We start from the raw sequence: 20,377 nt of genomic DNA on the forward strand, positions 1-20,377 counted from the left end.
TGTTCCTGGTGACTCATACTCCACTTCCAATTAGATTTCTGAAAGCAGATTCTTGCTTGCTTGGAAAATCTAATTTGGCATCTTGGCATCCCGCCTGGAACTGTTCATGAAGCTCTTTAAAACTCTCCCTGACTCCAAGCAGCTCAGCCTTCCTAAAGCTCTGGTTACTCTTATCTCTGCAGCCAGGGCCAGGTTCAGTCACCCCAGGGGCCCTGCACACAGGAAGGGTCCCACTGTTGGTTTATTGCTGTCCTGTGACTGCTTGATGTTCTTTTCGTGGGGGCAACATCTGGGTCACAGGGTGGGAAAGCGATCATGGTGCATTGATGCCCTCCTGGAGTGTGTGCAGGGAGGCTGGGCCAGGCAGAGTGGAAGCTATCCCTGGCCCGCCTTGCCTAGTGGGTGGCTTCCTGGTCTGGCGGGAGTTAAATGTTAAGATCAGTCTTGATCGGGGTACATAGCAGGGCCAGGAGCAGAGGTTTAAAGACTCTTCACTGTCTGCCAGCATGCTATGGGTTGGGATGGCAGATCCTTGGAAAGGGGAGACTCAGGGTTTGCCTTTTCCAGAGTCCATTTCTGAGGACTTGTGGGCAGCCTTGAAGTTCAAGTGCATGTGTGCCCAGGGTTGCCAGGCCAGAAGGGACCCTGGCACCTGTGGGCAGTGGCACTGGCCCTGGATGTGTGCCCATGGGAACCCTCTCTTCCTCTTTGCTCCCCTCCTGAGTCTGGGCTTGAGTTTATTGCTTCCACCTACTTCCAGGAATTCTCCCAAGATGTGCTAGGAAATGCCAACTCTGTATTATAATTTGGTGATTCACCATCGGGCTTAAATGCTTTTATATTTACATTTAGATCTGATTTCAGTTCAGTCACTCAGTCGTGTCCAACTCTTTGTTATGCCATGGACTGCAGCACGCCAGGCCTCCCCGTCCATCACCAACTCCCGGAGTTTACTCAAACTCATGTCCATTGAGTTGGTGATGCCATCCAACCATCTCATCCTCTGTTTTCCCCTTCTCCTCCCGCCTTCAATCTTTCCCAGCATCAGGGTCTTTTCCAGTGAGTCAGTTCTTCGCATCAGGTGGCCAAAGTATTGGAGCTTCAGCTTCAGCATCAGTCCTTACAGTGAATTTTCAGGACTGATATTTAGGATGGACTGGTTGGATCTCCTTGCAGCCCAAGGGACTCTCAAGGGTCTTCTCCACACCACAGTTCAAGTGGCCCACACAAGTGTCTTGCTCTGAACTCTGAGCCACAAATCACACCTACTCTGAATCTCCTATCACCACCATCCCCTCTCCCTTCCTCCCTCCCTCAACAGTCCTTGTCACTGATACCCAGACAAACACTACTAATTTTCAAGGCCCAGTTTAAATGGATGCTACTGTGGCAAAGTGACTCTTCTCTGAGTTTCAACTCCTCCTAACAAAGACAGACAGACAGACAACCCTCACAGAACTTGCTGCCTCCTATTCTCCTGGTAGAGAGCAGAACTGTGTCGTTTCTTCTATCTGGCACAGCCTGACACCTGGCACATCTTTGCTGGTCAGTGAATGAATGGATTTAGAAAAACTCTACAAATAAAATGACATATATTTCCCCCCTGGAAATTTAAAAAAAAATACAAAAAAGCACAAAGAAGAAAGTAATAAGCATCTTAATTTTTACTACCGGGCATCAACCATTGTTAATATCTTGGCATATTTGTTTCTGGTTTATTTCTTGTTTTGGTAAGAATAGTTCAACTCGCTCATTAAAAAAATAAATAAATAAAAATAAGGCATAAAAGTAAAATCTCAGCATCCAGATAGTTCCATCATTAACATTAATGAACAACATAATCCCAGAGATCTTTCTATGTACACACACAGCGCGCGCGCGCGCACACACACACACACACACACACACACACACGGTATTTTTGTCTAAATTTAATTTTACTTGGAAAAAGCTGAAGCAAAGGCAGAAAAATTGCTGACATTTCAATTATTTTCATAAGAAAGAATAACTCCCTAAAATATCCCTCCAAAGTTAAAAAAATTACAAAGACTTTGGAAGTTGGAATTCGATATTCACAGCACTAACTGTTCATCTCTGTTTACTGACCCACGCCTTCAAAGATGAGAACAATAGGGCCTACTCTCATATTTCCTTCCATCTTCCTCTTCCGCCCCTCCTTGACTGCTTTTTCTTTTTGTGTGTGTGCCCAGAGTTATATAATAATCACACTTTATTCCACACTTTCCAAAGATGTTTTATATCAATTCCACGTTTAAATAAATGCGCACCAACAGTCCTTGTCTGTTCTCTTTTTTGGCTGTGCTGGGTCTTCGTTGTGGCACTTGGACTCTCTATTGTGGCCAGCAGTCTTTCATAGCATGAGTTCTTGAGGCCTGAGTTCTTTCCTCTGACTTCTCTCTTTATTTACTATCTGCTGGATTTTATTCTCTAGCAGTCTTTTTTTCCATAAGGGCTCATGGGTGCTGAATTTCCTTTGTTCATTCATATCTGAAGAAGCCCCTTTCTGTTGACTTTCAGCCTGAATGACATCTTCTAGCTAGATGACACACCCTCTTGGGACAAAGTTTCTTTCCCTAGAACTTTTCTCTTGGAACCATTGTCCTCTGGCATCTAGCACAGCCCTGGAGCCGTCTGAGAGCAACTTGATGTGATTTGTCTCTTTTTTATTTACTCTTTTTTCAATTCCTAAATAATAATAATTATTTTCCTTTGAATTTAAACTACTAAAAATATCATGGTACTAAGCATTCCTATATGAAAATTTCCTTGAAAATGTCATGCTCTTTTGGCCTACAGACCATTTTTTCTTCATTTCAATAAAATTTATCTCATTTTTGTTTGCATTTTCAGTTCCATTTGTTGGTCTCACTGTGTCAGGAAACTCAATTATCCTAATGCCTGACTGTGCTTTATCAGTCTTCCACATCGGATTCTTAATAAATGACTTTACCTTTGTCTCTGAATTTTTGGGGCTTAAGAGCCTTTCCTATGTTAAAATATTTTTACTTTCAGCAGGATCTATTCTATTCTTTCCTCTTATTTCTTCTGTAATTATGTTTCAGTGATCTTCAGTGTATTCCCGTATGTCTGCAATCTTCCTTTTCATCTCAATTAAAATTTTTTCTTACCTTTGAGTTTCTTTTATTGAATTCATATTTTTAAATCAATTTTTGAAGGATCTAAAGCTATTGTGGTGGTTCAGATGGTAAAGAATTTTTCTGCAAAGCAGGAGACCTGGGTTTGATCCCTGCATTGGGAAGATTCCCCTGGAGGAGGACATGGCAACCCACTCCAGTATTCTTGCCTGGAGAATCCCATGGACAGAGGAGCCTGGCGGGCTTTAGTCCTTGGGGTTGCAGAAGAGTCAGACACAACTAAATAAATAAACAACGACAAAAAGCTATTGTAAAGAATGGCCTTCTGTCCCAAGAGTAATATTTTCTTTTTAGTAAGATTCCTGCAAGCTATCACTGGTGGCTCAGGTGATAAAGAATCTGCCTGCAGTGCTTGAGACCGGGGTTTGATCCCTGGGTCAGGAATATCCCCCGGAGAAGGGAATGGCTACCCACTCCAGTATTCTCGCCTGGAGAATCCCATGGACAGAGGAGCCTAGTGGGCTAGAGTGCATGGGGTCACAGAGTCGGACACGACTAAGTGACTAATCCTGCAAGCTATCATATTCTTTCTTTTTTCCCCACACCATTTCTGCTTACCTCGTTCATACTTCCATTCCTTTGTCTCCTGCAATTGTGATACAGTGGAGTGAAATCCTGACCTCCTTTTATAAACTGTGCCTGATTCCAGTTTGTTCTGTGAAGACTGGGCAGTTTCTCTAGCCCAAAGCATTGGTGCTGGGATGTGGGTGCGCCTATCAAGGAAGTGTAGTCTGGGCTCTGCTTTCTCCTGGAACACCCAGTTAACTGTCCTGCAGGCAGGGTCGAGGAGGGGTAGGTCAACCGTGGGGCCTTTGTGGGGTCCCCTGATTCTGGTGCTGGCTTCTCCTGTCCTGCATCCCCCGCCCCGCCCCCCAGTATATTTCCCTCCCACCCCGAGCAGAAAGCGCCTGCTGCTCCTTTGTCCGAAAAGGAAACAGCTAAGTCATGCTAAAACTCATGGTTTCATTCTTTCTTATTTATTAGAGAGCACTTTTAGGAATTTTGTGGATTCCCTACCATTTTTTTCTGGTGGTCAGATACACTGAAATTTTAAATATATTTTTAAAAACCTCAGAATTAAAACAGCAGTGTTTCAGAAAAACAGGGTTTAAGAGTAACTCTCCCATGTACCAGTTTGTTAAACCCCGGCTTGTGGGGATACTGAATGAATTCGTTTTCCTGCTGGTTCTCGAAAAGATCCTCAGTGGTTCTGAACTACTCCCTACCCAACATCATCCATCTCTCTCCCTCTCTCGTTCCCTCTTTCGTGTTCTCCTTACTCCACTTCTTACCGCCCTTACTTTGGCCAACTGCGCTCCCAGCAAACCGTTCTCATTTATTCTTCCTGAACTGTACACCACCAGTTTCGTTCTTTGAAACAATGAAAAGTCCTCAGGGAAAAGTATCATCAAGCTCTGCGAGGAGATCCTATCCACAAATTATAAAACACACAGTTCCTTTTGGCCTCTGAACATCTGTGAACTCAGGGAGCTCTGCATGGTGGCACGACATACCATGATTGACAGTGGTTTTTCCCACCCAGTGACTTAAAAGTTTTTAAAGTACACCTTATATCCATCATTGTGTCTTTTGGTAAAATATGATTGACCATCAAAGAATACACATGCTTCAGACTACAGTAGTTTGAGGATTTGTAAATGTCACAGGAAGTCCAGCATGCTCTGTGTATGCAAGTGGAGGAGGATGGAAAATACATTTTAATAAAAGTTTCAGTTTCAATACAGTACCTCCAGGCAATGATTCTTCCTCTATTTTTTTTTTAAGATAAATTACCAGGTGTCAAATTTCAGGAACCAAATCTCAGGCAGATTGTCTTTAAGTTTGAAATAAATACATGAGAAACATTAGAAGAAATACAGGTAAGGATAAAAGAGTCACGCCGATTTTTGATGATCCAACGTTGAAAAGCAACTCATGAACTAGAGAACTCAGAAGTTCACTTTCTGCCACAATGGGGTCAAATCTTACCCACTAAGGGCACACTGATAGATGTTTTCTTTAGAGCAAATTTTGCTACGGTCTTGCTTTCACCCCTGTCCTCTCCCAGTCAGGACAGCAGGAGGCGGGTACTTTGAAACCTGGCCAAGCTGCGGGGCAGGTGGCAGCCCAGTTGGTCCCGGGGTCAGTTCGCATGAGACCAGGAGCGGGAGGGGGACTGGGACCCCAGGGCTCCTGCAGCACCTGCCTCCGCAACGCCTACCTCGTTCCACTCAGTTGCTAAGACTTTTTTTTGTCAAACAAAAGCAAGATCAAACAAATATTGAAAGAGAAAGAGACACAAAGAGACGGGACAGCTAGAGTTCCTCAAAGCCGTCGTTCGCTGCGTTAAGTGGGTTGAAGGATCCAGCTCGTAACTGGGTTTAACTGGTTCCGTCGGTCAGAGTCGAAACGTGAAGCGCCGACTCGCACCCGGCTCCTCACTCCCTCCCGGCCCCGGACGCGGGCCCACTCCTGTCTCCGCGACGCTGTCCCATCGCCCTGTCCCCACTCCGGCTTCCAGGCGATGGGTCTGCAAGGACGTAGGTCCACCCAGCTCCGGTGGTCCCTCGGTACCCGTCTCCGGCGCGGGCACAGACTATGCCTACCCTTGTGTTCTGCTGGAGGGCGGACGGAAGACCCGAACCGGAGACGCGAGCCGCAACCCAGGTTTGCAGGGCGCCGTGGGCCCTAACGAATCTGCCTCTCACCTCGAAGCGGCCAGGGCCCTTGGGGGGTCAGGTGCGGGCCGGGGGGCTGCAGGGCTGAAAGTACAAACAAGCGGTCCCTGGGAGGGTGCGTGGGGGGCGATGAACGGAGGACGCCGGACAGGGCCGAGGGCAGCGCGGCCGCAGGGGACCCTCCAGGGCCGCGGGGAGCTCGGAGCGGGGACGCCCCGGGGCAGGGGTGCGGCGGCGCGCGCGGCAGAACCCTGCGCTCCGGGGCGCAGGCGGGAGGAGGAGTCCCGGGCGGAGACAGGCTCCCTGAGAGGGATTCCGGGAACCGGCGGCGCAGAGCCCGCGTCGCCCGGTGCCCTCCCCACCCTCACCCGCCCCGCCGGCCCGCAGTACCTTGGCAGTGTGGCCTCGCCGCTGCCCTCGGAGTGCCAGCCTCGGGCCCACCCGCTCCAGCCGGACTCCGCCGCCGCCCCTCCGCTCCCCGGCTCGGCGCTCGCGACCCCGATGCGGGCTGCTGTCGGCCCCTTCCGCAGGGGCCGCCGGCGCCCGGCAAACGCGAGCCGAGGGGGAGCGGTGGTGGCCCGCAGCCTCCGCACCCGGGGCGCCCCGGATGGATCTCGGGGTCTCCGCCCAGAGAGGTGGAGCAAGTCTCCAGCGCTGGTGCGCGCGCCCGGCTGCTTTCGGATAGCGTGCGGGGCGGGGCGGCGCGGCGGGGAGTGGGGGGGTGAGGACCAGAGCTTGTGCTTTACCCACGTGTACACCCTGGGGCCAGAATGATCGCTGTTCCTTTCCAAGGCAAACTGTTCAACATCACAGTAATCCAAGTCTATGCCCCGACCAGTAAATGCTGAAAAGTTGAAGTTTAACGGTCCTATGAAGACCTAGGAGACCTTCTAGAGCTAACACCCCAAAAAGATGTCCTTTTCATCACAGGGGACTGGAATGCAAAAGTAGGAAGTCAAGAGATACCTGGCATTTTTGGCCTTGCAGTGCAAAATGAAGCAGGGCAAAGGCTAACAGAGTTTTTCCAAGAGAACACACTGATCATAGCAAACACCCTCTTCCAACAACACAAGAGAAGACTCTGTGCATGGACATCACCAGATGGTCAATACAAAAATCAGATTGATTATATTCTTTGCAGTCAAAGATGGAGAAGCTCTATACAGTCAGCAAAAACAAGACCAGGAGCTGACGTTGGCTCAGATCATGAACTCATTATTGTCAAATTCAGACTTACATTGAAGAAAGTAGGGAAAACCACTGGACCACTCAGCTTTGACCTAAATCAAATCCCTTACAATTATACAGTGGAAATGACAAATAGATTCAAGGGATTAGATCTGATAGACAGAGTGCCTGAAGAATTATGGACGGAGGTTCATGACATTGTACAGGAGGCAGAGATTAAGACCATCCCCAAGAAAAAAAAAAAGCAGAAAAGCAAAATGGCTGTCTGAGGAGGCCTTACAAATAACTGAGAAAAGAAGAGTAGCTAAAGGCAAAGGAAAAGATATACTCATTTGAATGCAAAGTTCCAAAGAATAGCAAGGAGAGAGAAGAAAGCCTTCCTCGGTGATCAACGCAAAGAAATAGAGGAAAACAATAGAATGGGGAAGACTAGAGATCTCTTCAAGAAAATTAGAGGTACCAAAGGAACATTTCATGCAAAGATGGGCTCAATAAAGGACATAAATATTATGGACCTAAAAGAAGCAGAAGATATTAAGAACACGTGGCAAGAATACACAGAAGAACTGTACAAAAAAGATCTTCATGACCCAGATAACCACAATGGTGTGATCACTCACCTAGAGCCAGACAGCCTGGAATGCAAAGTCATGTGGGCCTTAGGAAGCATCACTATGAACAAAGCTAGTGGAGGTGTGATGGAATTCCAGTTGAGCTATTTCAAATCCTGAAAGATGATGCTGTGAAAGTGCTGCACTCAATATGCCAGCAAATTTGGAAAAGTCAGCAGTGGACACATGACTGGAAAAGGTCAGTTTTCATTCCAATACCAAAGAGAGACAATGCCAAAGAATGTTCAAACTACCTCGCAATTGCCCTCATCTCACACGCTAGCAAATTAATACTAAAATTCTCCAAGCCAGGCTTCAACAGTATGTGAACTTCCTGAACTGAACTGAACACTCTGGGATGGCTCAGCCATAAAGAATCTGCCGGCAATGCAGGAGCCATGGGAGACTTTCGATCCCTGTGTCTGAAAGATCCCCTGGAGGAGGAAATGGCAACTCACTCCAGTATTCTTACTTGGCGAATCCAACAGACAGAAGAGCCTATCAGGCTATGGTCCAGTAGGTGGCAAAGAGTCGACATGACTGAAGCGACTTAGCATGCAGGCACACTTTACTAAGACCACGCCTTCTGCCCCTACCCATGTAAGCTCTGTAGGGAAAGTTCAGTTCAGTTGCTCAGTTGTGTCCAACTCTTTGAGACCCCATGGACTATAGCACACCAGGCTTCCCTGTCTATCACCAACTCCTGGAGCTTGCTCAAACTCATGTCCATCAAGTCAGTGATGCCATCCAACCATCTCATCCTCTGCCATCCCCTTCTCCTCCCGCCTTTAGTCTTTCCCAGTATCAGGGGCTTTTCCAGTGAGTCAGTTATTTGCATCAGGTTGGCCGAAGTATTGGAGCTTCAGTTTCAGCATCAGTCCTTCCAATGAATATTCCCTTTAGGACTGACTGGTTTGATCTCCTTGCAATCCAAGGGACTCTCAAGAGTCTTCTCCAACACCACAGTTCAAAAGCATCAGTTCTTCGCCGCTCAGCTTTCTTTATAGTCCAGCTCTCACATCCATACAAGACTACTGGAAAAACCATAGCTTTGACTAGATGGACCTTTGTTGGCAAAGTAATGTTTCTGCTTTTTAATATGCTGTCTAGGTTGATCATAGCTTTTCTTCCAAGGAGCAAGCGTCTTTTAATTTCATGGCTGTAGTTACCATCTGCAGTGATTTGGGAGCCCAAAAAAAGAGACAAAGGATTTTGGCGATTGTATCCTAAGGGGCTAGGACAGTGCCTGGCACTTAGAACAATGCACTCAATTTAATCCATTCAATAAAAATGTGTTGAATGAGTGAATAAAAGAGTAAATAGCGAATAAAAGAGGGAATGAATTCTCTCCTGCACTCCTCCCCCACAAAGTTCTAAAAACTGCTCAGATCGTAATTTTCCAATCAATAAAACAGGGATAAAAATACCATTGAGTTGTAAAGGCTTGGTATAGTTCCAGGCTCAAGCGTCCTGTGTATACATTGTAAATATCGGCTCCCCATTCTCTGTGGGTCTTGCCCCTTGACTTACCGAACTGTGGTGCTGGAGAAGTCTCTTGAGAGTCCCTTGGGCTGCTTATCGAACTGTGGTGCTGGAGAAGACTCTTGAGAGTCCCTTGGACTGCAAGGAGATCAAACCAGTCAACCCTAAAGGGAACCAACCCTGAATATTCATTGGAAGGACTGATGCTGAAGGTGAAGCTCCAATCCTTTGGCCACTGGATGCAAAGAACTGACACACTGGAAAAGACTCTGATGCTGGGAAAGATTGAGGATGAAAAGAGAAGGGGGCATGAGATGGTTGGATGGCATCACTGACTCAATGGACATGAGTCTGAGCAAACTCAGGGAGGTAGTGAAGGATAGGGAAGACTGGAGTGCTGCAGTTCATGGTGTTGCAAAGAGTCAGACAAGACTTAGTGACTAATCAGTGTGTTTGGGGGCAGGTAGAGAGGCAAGGCAGTCTCTCATTATTTTGTTTACCTATTATTTATATTCCGTCAATTTGCAAATTAGAAGACGAGGTAACTTACAATAAAACACATGTATATTTTAAACATTAAAGCTACTGAAATGTAAATGTTAAAATCTTTTTGAAAGAGAAGGGAAAAATACACTTACTATATCGGTTATTCTAACTGAGCAGTTTCACTTTCAGCTTTCTAACAAGGGTGTTTTTGTAATTTTCATCCATTAAATTAACTAACATTTGCTAATGCCTCTCCATATGAAAGGCACAGAGGTGATCATAAGAGGATGTCCGAGTGCATCTCAGAGAATCAGTGGACAAGGAACAGAAGCCTCAGGAAACAGGAAAGCAAACCATACTTGACTAATAGCTTGAGAGTCAGAAACTCCCGGAGACCCAGTTTTAGTGGAGTCCTTCTGCTTTCTTGATCTTTTTTCACAAGTGTCCCACCAGGTTCTCACGGTGAACAACAGAGAAAGCTTCCTTCCTATTTGGCCAGAGGGAGGAGATGTGAGTTTGATCCCTGGGTTGGGAAGGTTCCTCTGGAGTAGGACATGGCAACCCACTCCAGTATTCTTGCCTGGAGAATCCCGTGGACAGAGGAACTTGGTGGACTACAGTCCAGGGAGTCAAAAAGAGTTGGACACAATTGAGTGACTATACAACAGCAACAACACCAGTTTGACCCAGCTCAAAGACAGTTAGACAACTCAGCCCCCTCAAACCTTTCTGACATTAGGGGAGGAAAAAAAACAGAAGGGCAGAGGCTAAGAAGCTCCTCTGAAGGTCACAGTCCAGAGGTTCAGGCCCATTAAAAAGAGAAACAGGCTCTGAAATTTAACTTTGAGATTACTGAATGTTTTCCCTTCACAAAACCTTTCACTGCACCCATAGGACTCCAGTGGATTACAACTCTATTTAAGAAGGAGCTTCTAGGGAAATCCAGAGACAAAAGGGAAGACAAAACACGAGGACACGGGATGCAGTGAAAGCGTCAGACACCTATAGGGGCAGCAAACATTAAACACAGACTAACTCCTAGCCAGATAAACATGGTGCTGCACAGTGAATGATTATTTAGCTCAGCTCCTGTTATCTGACACATCGTGTCCAGCTTTCTACAAAAAGCATGAGGCATGCCAAAAAGCAGGAAAAACACAATCTGAAGAGACAAAGTAGGCTTGAGAACCAGACTAAGATATGATAGAGAATTTGGAATTCTTAGCCTAGGTGGGTACATGACATCTCACCTTCATCAAAACCCATAGAGCTGTATAAGACACATGGAGAGTTCTAATGTGACTATTATAACATGTGGTTAATACTAATGTATTAATATTGGTTCATCAATTTTCACAAACGTACCACACTAGTCCAAGATGTTAAAGATGGGGAAACTGTGGCGGGGAAGGGGACTGTGGGACATCTCTGTCCTATATGATCTGTAGACCAATGTTTTCTCCCATTTTTCTTTAAAGAGACAGCCTTCCCTGGGGTTTTTTGTTTTTGTAGTTTCTGCTAACATGTGCATGCTCAATCGCTCAGTTGTGTCTGACTCTTTGTGACCCCGTGGAGCCTGGCTCCTCTGTCCCTGGGATTCTCCAGGCAAGAATGCTGGATTCGCTTGCCATTTCTTCCTCCAGGGGATCTTCCTAACCCAGGAATTGAACCCGAGTCTCCTGTGTCTCCTGCATTGGCAGGTAGATTCTTAACCTCTGAGACACCTGGGAATCCCCACTATACGCTCTATATTCCCATAAAGTCTATGTTTAAAAATACACATTTGTTCATTTATTCAGGAATATTCATTGATGCCAAGCCCTGTTGTAGGTTTTGGAGACAGCACAGAACAGTCATATGAACCTTCCAGCTGTGAACTTTCAAAGATTCAAACGTGTGTTCACATGTCCAGTCATGTGTCTGGTATATGTTGTTGCATGGTTGTGCTTTTGTGTGCTTTACTGTGTAGTACGGTAGAGAGTATAGTCATACACTATGTTTATGTCAAGCCCAGGATGTCTGGAAGCAACTGTGAAAGCAGTGGGGATGTAGCCAGCACTTCTGTAATTTTCAAGGTACTGTCAGTTCAGTTCAGTTGCTCAGTCATGTCCAACCCTTCGGAGTTGCTGCGATCCCATGGACTGCAGCATGACAGGCCTCCCTGTCCATCACCAATTCCCGGAGCCTACTCAAACTCATGTCCATTGAGTCAGTGATGCCATCCAACCATCTCATCCTCTGTCATCCCCTTCTCCTCCCGCCTTCAATCTTTCCCAGCATCGGTCTTTTCAAATGAGTTAGCTCTTCACATCAGGTGGCCAAAGTATGGGAGTTTCAGCTTCAGCATCAGTCCTTCCAATGAATATTCAGGACTGATCTCCTTTAGGATGGACTGATTGGGTCTCCTTGCAGTCCAAGGGACTCTCAAGAATCTTCTCCAACACCATAGTTCAAAAGCATCAATTCTTTGGCGCTCAGCTTTCTTTAGTCCATATCTCATATCCATACATGACCACTGGAAAAACCATAGTTTTCACTACATGGACCTTTGTTGGCAAAGTAATGTACTGTGAGATTAAAAACATTTTCTTTGGTTTTTCTGTGTGTGTATTTTTTTGTTTTTTATGTACCTAGGCTAACTTTGCAGGACTTACCCAAGCAAACTAGACTTACGGATGAACAGGGTTCATCCATACGTAGGGGACTTAATGTATATGACACAGGCCGAGTTCCTGCTGTTCTCTCGGCTTATGTTCCAGTGGGTGGGGAAGTTGGGGTGGTGGTGGTACAAACTCTAAACAAACAAAATAACTGCAGTTTTAGATTTACAGTAAGTCTCCTTCAAGCTGCAAACTTTCAAAGACGTGACTGTGCGTTGCCGCCTCCAGTCGTATATTGGTTCATGCCTGTGGTGTGCACCGCCGCATGCGCGCACCTTCTACAAGTGACTGTGCGTCTGTGCTTTACTGCACAGGACTGCGCGCAGCGGGTGCCCCTGGCGGCTCAGTGGCAAAGAACCCTCCTGCCGATGCAGGAGACACAGTTTGGGTCCCTGGTCTGGGAAGATCCCCTGGTGGTGGCAATCCACCTCAGTATTCTTGCTGGGAAGACTCCGTGGACAGAGGAGCCTGGCGGGGTGCGGTGCATGGCGTTGCAGAGGCAGATCCGGCTCACGACTGAGCAAGGACAACTGTATAAAGCACAGAAGGGCGGAGTCTGTATGTCAAGCCTGGGGTGTCCAGAGCAAGTGCAACAGCAGAGGCGATGTAGCGGGTACCACTGTACTTTTCAGGGTACCATACTGTAAGATTAAAAATTTCTCTTTATTTTTTGTTTGGTTTTTTAATGAGTATTATTTATGTGAAAAGCATCACAAACCTATCATAGTACAGTACCTTAAGGCCGATGGTGTTAGTTAGACTAACTCTGTTGGACTTATGAACAAATGGGACTTAGGAGCACACTCTTCAGAATGGACCCTCTTATTTCCCTTCCCTCCAGTTTCCTCTATAACACCCTGTAACAATGTGGTACACGTGTTATAATTGGGCTTCCCTGGCGGCTTAGACGGTAGAGCGTCTGCCTGCAATGTGGGAGACCTGGGTTCGATCGGTGGGTTGGGAAGATCCTCTGGATAAGGAAATGGCAACCCACTCCAGTACCCTTGCCTGGAAAATCCCATGGACAGAGGAGCCCGGTAGGCTACAGTCCATGAGGTTGCCAAGAGTCAGACATGACTGTGTTATAATTGGTGAGTCTATTATACTTTGGTCGATACTTTGTTATCAACTCAAGTCCCTAGTTTGTTAGGACTCACTGTTCATGCTGTACATGTTTTTCCTGCTCTACATTCTATAGAGTTGTAGCAAAGGTATGATGTGTATTTATCATTACAGCGTCACACAGAGTAGTTTCTAAAAGTGCCCTGTGTTCCATCCATTTGTTCACCATTTTCTCCTCCTTAGTCCCTGGCAACTGCTGATCTTTTTACTGTCTCCATAGTTGTGCTTTTTCTAGTATCACATACAATTGGGATCACATACTTCACAGCATTTTCAGACTGGCTTCTTTTACTTAGCAATATTCATTTAAGGTTTCTCCATATCTTTTTGTGACTTGATAGTACATTTTTTAGTGCTTAGTAATATTCCACCTAGAGCCAGACATCTTGGAATGTGAAGTCAAGTGGGCCTTAGAAAGCATCACTACGAACAAAGCTAGTGGAGGTGATGGAATTCCAGTTGAGCTATTTCAAATCTTGAAAGATGATGCTGTGAAAGTGCTGCACTCAATATGCCAGCAAGTTTGGAAAACTCAGCAGTGGCCACAGGATTGGAAAAGGTCAGTCTTCATTCCAATCCCAAAGAAAGGGAATGCCAAAGAATGCTCAAACTACCGCACAATTGCACTCATCTCACACACTAGTAAAGTCATGCTCAAAATTCTCCAAGCCAGGCTTCAGCAATATGTGAACTGTGAACTCCCAGATGTTCAAGCAGGTTTTAGAAAAGGCAGAGGCACCAGAGATCAAATTGCCAACATCCGCTGGATCATGGAGAAAGCAAGAGAGTTCCAGAAGAGCATCTATTTCTGCTTTATTGACTATGCCAAAGCCTTTGATGTGTGGATCATAATAAACTGTGGAACATTCTGAAAGAGATGGGAATCCCAGACCACCTGACCTGCCTCTTGAGAAACCTGTATGCAGGTCAGGAAGCAACAGTCAGAACTGTACATGGAACAACAGACTGGTTCCAAATAGAAAAAGGAGTACGTCAATGCTGTATATTGTCACCTTGCTTATTTAACTTCTATGCAGAGTACATCATGAGGAACGCTCGGCTGGAAGAAGCACAAGCTGGAATCAAGATTGCCGGGAGAAATATCAATAAACTCAGATATGCAGATGACACTACCCTTATGGCAGAAAGTGAAGAGGAACTAAAAAGCCTCTTGATGAAAGTGAAAGAAGAGAGTGAAAAGGTTGGCTTGAAGCTCAACATTCAGAAAACAAAGATCATGGCATGTGGTCCCTTCACTTCATGGGAAATAGATGGAAAAACAGTGGAAACAGTGTCAGACTTTATTTTTTTGGGCTCCAAAATCACTGCAGATGCTGATTGCAGCCAGGAAATTAAAAGACGCTTACTCCTTGGAAGGAAAGTTATGACCAACCTTGATAGTATATTAAAAAGCAGAGACATTACTTTGCCAACCAAGGTCCGTCTAGTCAAGGCTATGGTTTTTCCCGTGGTCATGTATGGATGTGAGAGTTGGACTGTGAAGAAAGCTGATCGCCGAAGAATTGGTGCTTTTGAACTGTGGTGTTGGAGAAGACTCTTGAGAGTCCCTTAGACTGCAAGGAGATCCAACAGGTCCATTCTAAAGGAGATCAACCCTGGGTGTTCATTGGAAGGACTGATGCTAAAGCTGAAACTCCAATACTTTGGCCACCTCATGCGACGAGTTGACTCACTGGAAAAGAGTCTGATGCTGCGAAAGGTTGGGGGCGGGAGGAGAAGGTGACGACAGAGAATGAGATGGCTGGATGGCATCACCGACTCTGTGGACATGAGTTTGAGTGAACTGAGGGAGTTGGTGATGGACAGGGAGGCCTGGCGTGCTGTGATTCATGGGGTCGCGGAGAGTCGGACACGACTGAGTGACTGAACTGAACTGAACTGAATATTCCACAATTTGTACCACAATTTGTTTATCCATTCACCTATTCAAAGACATATTGATTGCTTCCAGATTTTGGTCATTATGAATACAGCTGCTATCCACATCCATGTGTAGGTTTTGGTGTGAAGATTTCCAGCTCATAGGTAAATGTCAAAGACTGCCATTGCTGGATCATATTTTAAGAGTTACGTGTAGTTTTGTGAGAAACTACCGAACGGTCTTCCAAGGTGGCGGTGCCATTTTGCACTCCCATCAGCAGTGAGTGACAGTTTCACTTCTGCCCAGCCTCACATCTTCACCAGCACTCGCTGCTGTCAGTGTTTGACATGTCAGCCGTTCTAGTGGGTGTATAGTGGGATCTCACTGTTGTTTGAAGGGATGGGTATTTTTAAGATGGGGCTTCCCTTGTGGCACAGCTGGTAAAGAGTCTGCCTGCAATGCAGGAGACCTGGGTTTGATCCCTGGGTTGGGAAGATCCCCTGGAGAAGGGAAAGGCTACCCACTCCAGTATTCTGGCCTGGAGAATTTCACGGACTGTACCGTCCATGGGGTCACAAGGAGCCGGACACAACTGAGCGACTTTCACTTAAGTTCACTTCGTTTTTAAGACAGGAGAATACTATGTGTGTTCACACTCTATTGAACATGGTCTCATAGAGAGTGGTAAATCAATCGTTGGGAAGAGATAAAGAGTGAAATTGTTGAGATAGGAGGAACACTGGGGGTGGCGGAGGCCTGTCTTAGGTAGAAGGGACCCTTTGTCTTTTGTAACAGGAGAAAGGAAGGCAGAGTGGGTAGACTTGGTGGCAAAGGTAACAGAGTGTCTGACAACTTCTGCTTTTTGTAGGAAGTATGCGGCAAAGTCATCTGCTGAAAACAAGATGCGTGAACAGGGTCATGAAGGTGGTTTGTAGAGAGAGAATTTCTAAATATGGAATACTCTTAACAAATCAAAGGCTTCCGAATGGGAGGGGATCTGTGAAGGAATTCCTCTGGGCCGAAAAGAATACTGATGTGGGTCTGACCCTTCCCTTCATAAAACCCCACACCCCTACACCCCTCTGCTCTCCTTGGCGTGGGGAGGAGTTCAGTGGAAACAATGGCAAGTCAGGGAGTCAGAGAACGGGATTCAGGTTTCAACCTCAGTCAAGTTGACTTGTGAGATCAAATGCTGAGTTCTAGCTTCTGCTTGGTGACTCCGAGCTGAGAGTCTAGTTGCTGTGCCCACAGCGAGTTCTCCCTCAATGTTGCAGGTGTGAGGGTGTTGGGGGTCAGTTCCCCACCTGGGTCTTGGGCCCAGAAACCCCACACCAGGGTAGTTTGACCACATTTAGCCTCTCCATGCAGCTGCCCCCCTTCGCCCAGGCAGGTGGGGGGAGTGGGGTAGTGAGGGGCTTGCTTCTTTCTGCAGCCTGACACCTCGGGGCCCTGTGTGACCCGTGCAGAGTGGGCGGCCTCTGTCACCCAACCTCAGCTAGCGGACTAGACCATAAGCACGTGACCCTCCTTCCCCACGTCCGGTTCTCAGAATGAATCATTTCCTTACTCCTTCACCCTCTTTTTAAGCCAGCACTACCCTCTAGGGCTTGGCTCTACCCACACGCACACCCTTACCCTGCATGGGGTAGTATACCAGGGCCCTGTGGCCACTGCACTTGAGTCGGTTCGAGATCACCCCCAGGCTTGCTTGGGAAATGGGAGCCACCAAGGCTGGAAAGGAAAGAAAAAAAGAAAGCAGGGAATTTGAGACAACGTGCTTGTCTAGAACATGCTGATAGACCACGTGATTCCTAAAGTCTCCTGAGACTTTTTATTGTGGCAATGAATTAATTTTGCATATGCATTACTAAATGCATCATTTAGTGAATTACCACATAAATGAAATGTAGATTGATTTTTTTTAAAAGCCTAAACCTCACTGTTTTCTCATGTACCCTAACTCTCCCAATGTCTTCTGACCATGTGCTGGGAGAACTCTGTGCACAGAAAGCTGATGGATATCCAGGAGACCCTACCTTTCTAGGGGAGAAGCCCAGGAAGGCATGGCACTCATATGAGGCTGGCAGATCAAGTTGCCTGGACTCAATCCTAGGTCCCAGTGGGTCGTTGGGAAGCAACGACTCCGGGGAGAATTCCCTCAGTGTTCACAGAGGGAAGCTATAAGAAACTCCAAGACAGGGACTTCTTCCCTGGTGGTCCAGTGGCTAAGACTCTGCTCCCAAAGCAGGGGGCCCAGGTTGGACCCCTGGTCAAGGAGCTAGATCCCACGGGCTGCAACTGAGAGTTTCCATGCTGCAACAAAGATAAAAGATCCCAAGCACCACAGCTAAGACCTGGCACAGCTAAATAATTAAATAAGTAAATAGTAAAAAAGAAAAAAAAGAGAGACCCCAAGACAAATGCTATGAGCCCTCTCGATGGGCTTAGTGCCCTCTTGAGAAGAGGAAGGGGCTTCCCTGGTGTCTCAGTGGTAAAGAATCCACCTGCCAATGCAGGAGACCTGGGTTCGATCCCTGGGTCGGGAAGATACCCTGAGAAGGAAATCGTATTCTTGCCTGTGGGAACCCATGGACAGAGAAGCCTGCGGGCAGACATGGGGTTGCAAAAGAACTGGGCCCGACTTAGCGACTAAACCACAAAAAGAAGAGGAAGAGACTTTTCCCAGCAACCATACTCATCAGAACCTGGATCATAGGCTGCAAACTTCCAGAGCCACGAGAAATAAAGCCGTGCTGTTTAAACCGTTCCATCTATGGCATACTGTCATACCAGCCTGAGCAGACTTGGACATGTAGTTTTAATACAATTGAATTTCCCACAAATGTAACTGCTGTGTAAATTGAGTGAAGCTTGTGCTTTGTTTTGTTCAGAACTTTACCATGAGTTCTTCTCCACTCTGGAAACTCACACACCAAAATACCACTTGTGATGTCTCAGTCAGTCAGAGATCACACCTGTTTCAACTTGTGTGACAGCTGTGGCCTTCGTGGTGAGTCCAGAGCAGGAAATTAGCACAATCCAGTTTACAGACTAACAAGTTCTCTCCTTGCTGTGTCTAGGACAGATCTGAAAAGGAGAGACTGGGATGCAGAGTGCAGTGCAGAGGTTCTTGCTGAACCAGGATTTTGGCAGTAGGCATGGATTAGAAATATTTAGGAAGAAGAATAAATAGACCTGGGTGCTGGATTGACTGTGTGGAGTGAGGGTTACATTAGAAGACAAGGCAAACCCCCAGCATCCTAGATTAGACATCTCTTGGATGGTGGCACCGTTTTCTTTTCCTTTTTAAAAATTTTTATTGGAGTATCAGTTCAGTTCAGTCGCTCAGTCATGTCCGACTCTTTGCGACCCCATGAATCACAGCACGCCAGGCTTCCCTGTCCATCACCAACTCCCTCAGTTCACTCAAACTCATGTCCATCAAGTCGGTGATGCCATCCAGCCATCTCATTCTCTGTCGTCCCCGTCTCCTCCCGCCCCCAATCCCTCCCAGCATCAGAATCTTTTCCAGTGAGTCAACTCTTCGCATGAGGTGTCCAAAGTATTGGAGTTTCAGCTTTAGCATCAGTCCTTCAGTGAACACCCAGGATTGATCTCCTTTAGAATGGACTGGTTGGATCTCCTTGCAGTCCAAGGGACTCTCAAGAGTCTTCTCCAGCACCACAGTTCAAAAGCATCAATTCTTCGGTGATCAGCTTTCTTCACAGTCCAACTCTCACATCCATACATGACCATGGGAAAAACCATAGCCTTGACTAGACGGACCTTGGTTGGCAAAGTAATGTCTTTGCTTTTTAATATGCTAACTAGGTTGGTCATAACTTTCCTTCCAAGGAGTAAGCGTCTTTTAATTTCCTGGCTGCAATCAGCATCTGCAGTGATTTTGGAGCCCCCCAGAATAAAGTCTGGCACTGTTTCCACTGTTTTTCCATCTATTTCCCATGAAGTGATGGGACCAGATGCCATGATCTTTGTTTTCTGAATGTTGAGCTTCAAGCCAACCTTTTCACTCTCTTCTTTCACTTTCATCAAGAGGCTTTTTAGTTCCTCTTCACTTTCTGCCATAAGGGTGGTGTCATCTGCATATCTGAGGTTATTGATATTTCTCCCAGCAATCTTGATTCCAGCTTGTGCTTCTTTCAGCCCAGCATTCCTGAGTATAATTGATTTATAGTGTTGTGTCAGTTTCAGGTATATAGCAAAGTGAATCAGTTATACATGTACATATATTCCCTCTTTTTTACACATTTCCCCATATAGGTCATTATGGAATATTGAGTAGAATTCCCTGTGTTAAGTCGTATCTGACTCTTTGTGACCCCATGGACTGTAGCCCGTCAGACTCCTCTGTCCATGGGGATTCTCCAGAAAAGAATACTGGAGTGGGTAGCCTTTCCCTCCTCCAGGGAACCTTCCCAACCCAGGGATGGAACCCATGCCTCCTGCATTGCAGGCAGATTCTTTACCATCTGAGTCCCCAGGGAAGCCCTTGGGCTCTACAGTGTATCCTTATTAGCCACTTATTCTGTATAGAGTAGCATGTGCATGTCAGTCTCCAGCTCCCAATCCATCCCTCCGCTCTCTTACCACCCCCTGGTAAACCGTAAGTTTGCTTCCTGCACCTGCGATGTCGTTTCTGTTTTGTAAGTTACTTCATTGGTGCCATTCTGTAGACTCTGGGTGTGTGCAGTGTCACGTGGCGCTCGTCTTTCTCTGGCTGGCTCCGCGCGGTGTACCGGTCTCCGGATCCCTCCATGTGGGTGCAGATGGCAGTGCTTTGCTCTTTCGTGGTTGGGCGGTGTCTGCTGTCTGTGTGCGCCCCGTCTTCTCCGTCCGTCCCTCTGCAGTGGACACTGAGGTTGTTTCTATGTCCCGGCTACTGTCATTAGCGCTTCGGTGAACACTGGAGTGCGGATATCGTTTCAAATCATGATTCTCTCTGGACATGTGCCAGGAATGGGGCTGCAGCATCATATGATAACTATTTTTAGTTTCATAAGGAACTTCCAATACTCTTCTGCATGGCCACTGTACCACTTTACATTCGGTGGTGCCATTTTCTAAGACGGTA

The 20,377-nt window shown here is 46.5% G+C and overlaps 1 protein-coding gene and 1 long non-coding RNA gene across 4 annotated transcripts in view; one reads left to right on the top strand and one right to left on the bottom strand.

Annotated features, from left to right (window-relative positions):
* IFNAR2 (interferon alpha and beta receptor subunit 2) overlaps window positions 1-6,378 on the bottom strand; it is a 32,329-nt gene extending 25,951 nt beyond the window's left edge. For both annotated transcript variants that reach the window (XM_055421256.2, XM_088835759.1), the window contains exon 1: window positions 6,245-6,378. The gene's annotated coding sequence lies outside the window, so the exon portion shown is untranslated. The remainder of the gene's footprint in view (window positions 1-6,244) is intronic.
* LOC129552647 (uncharacterized) overlaps window positions 5,524-20,377 on the top strand; it is an 87,471-nt gene continuing 72,617 nt past the window's right edge. For both annotated transcript variants that reach the window (XR_008685277.2, XR_008685276.2), the window contains exon 1: window positions 5,524-5,843. This is a non-coding gene — a long non-coding RNA (uncharacterized LOC129552647). The remainder of the gene's footprint in view (window positions 5,844-20,377) is intronic.

Source organism: Moschus berezovskii, chromosome 1 (genome assembly GCF_049115385.1).
Source record: "Moschus berezovskii isolate FMDL1 chromosome 1, NW_MosBer_1.0, whole genome shotgun sequence".
Lineage (NCBI taxonomy): Eukaryota > Metazoa > Chordata > Mammalia > Artiodactyla > Moschidae > Moschus > Moschus berezovskii.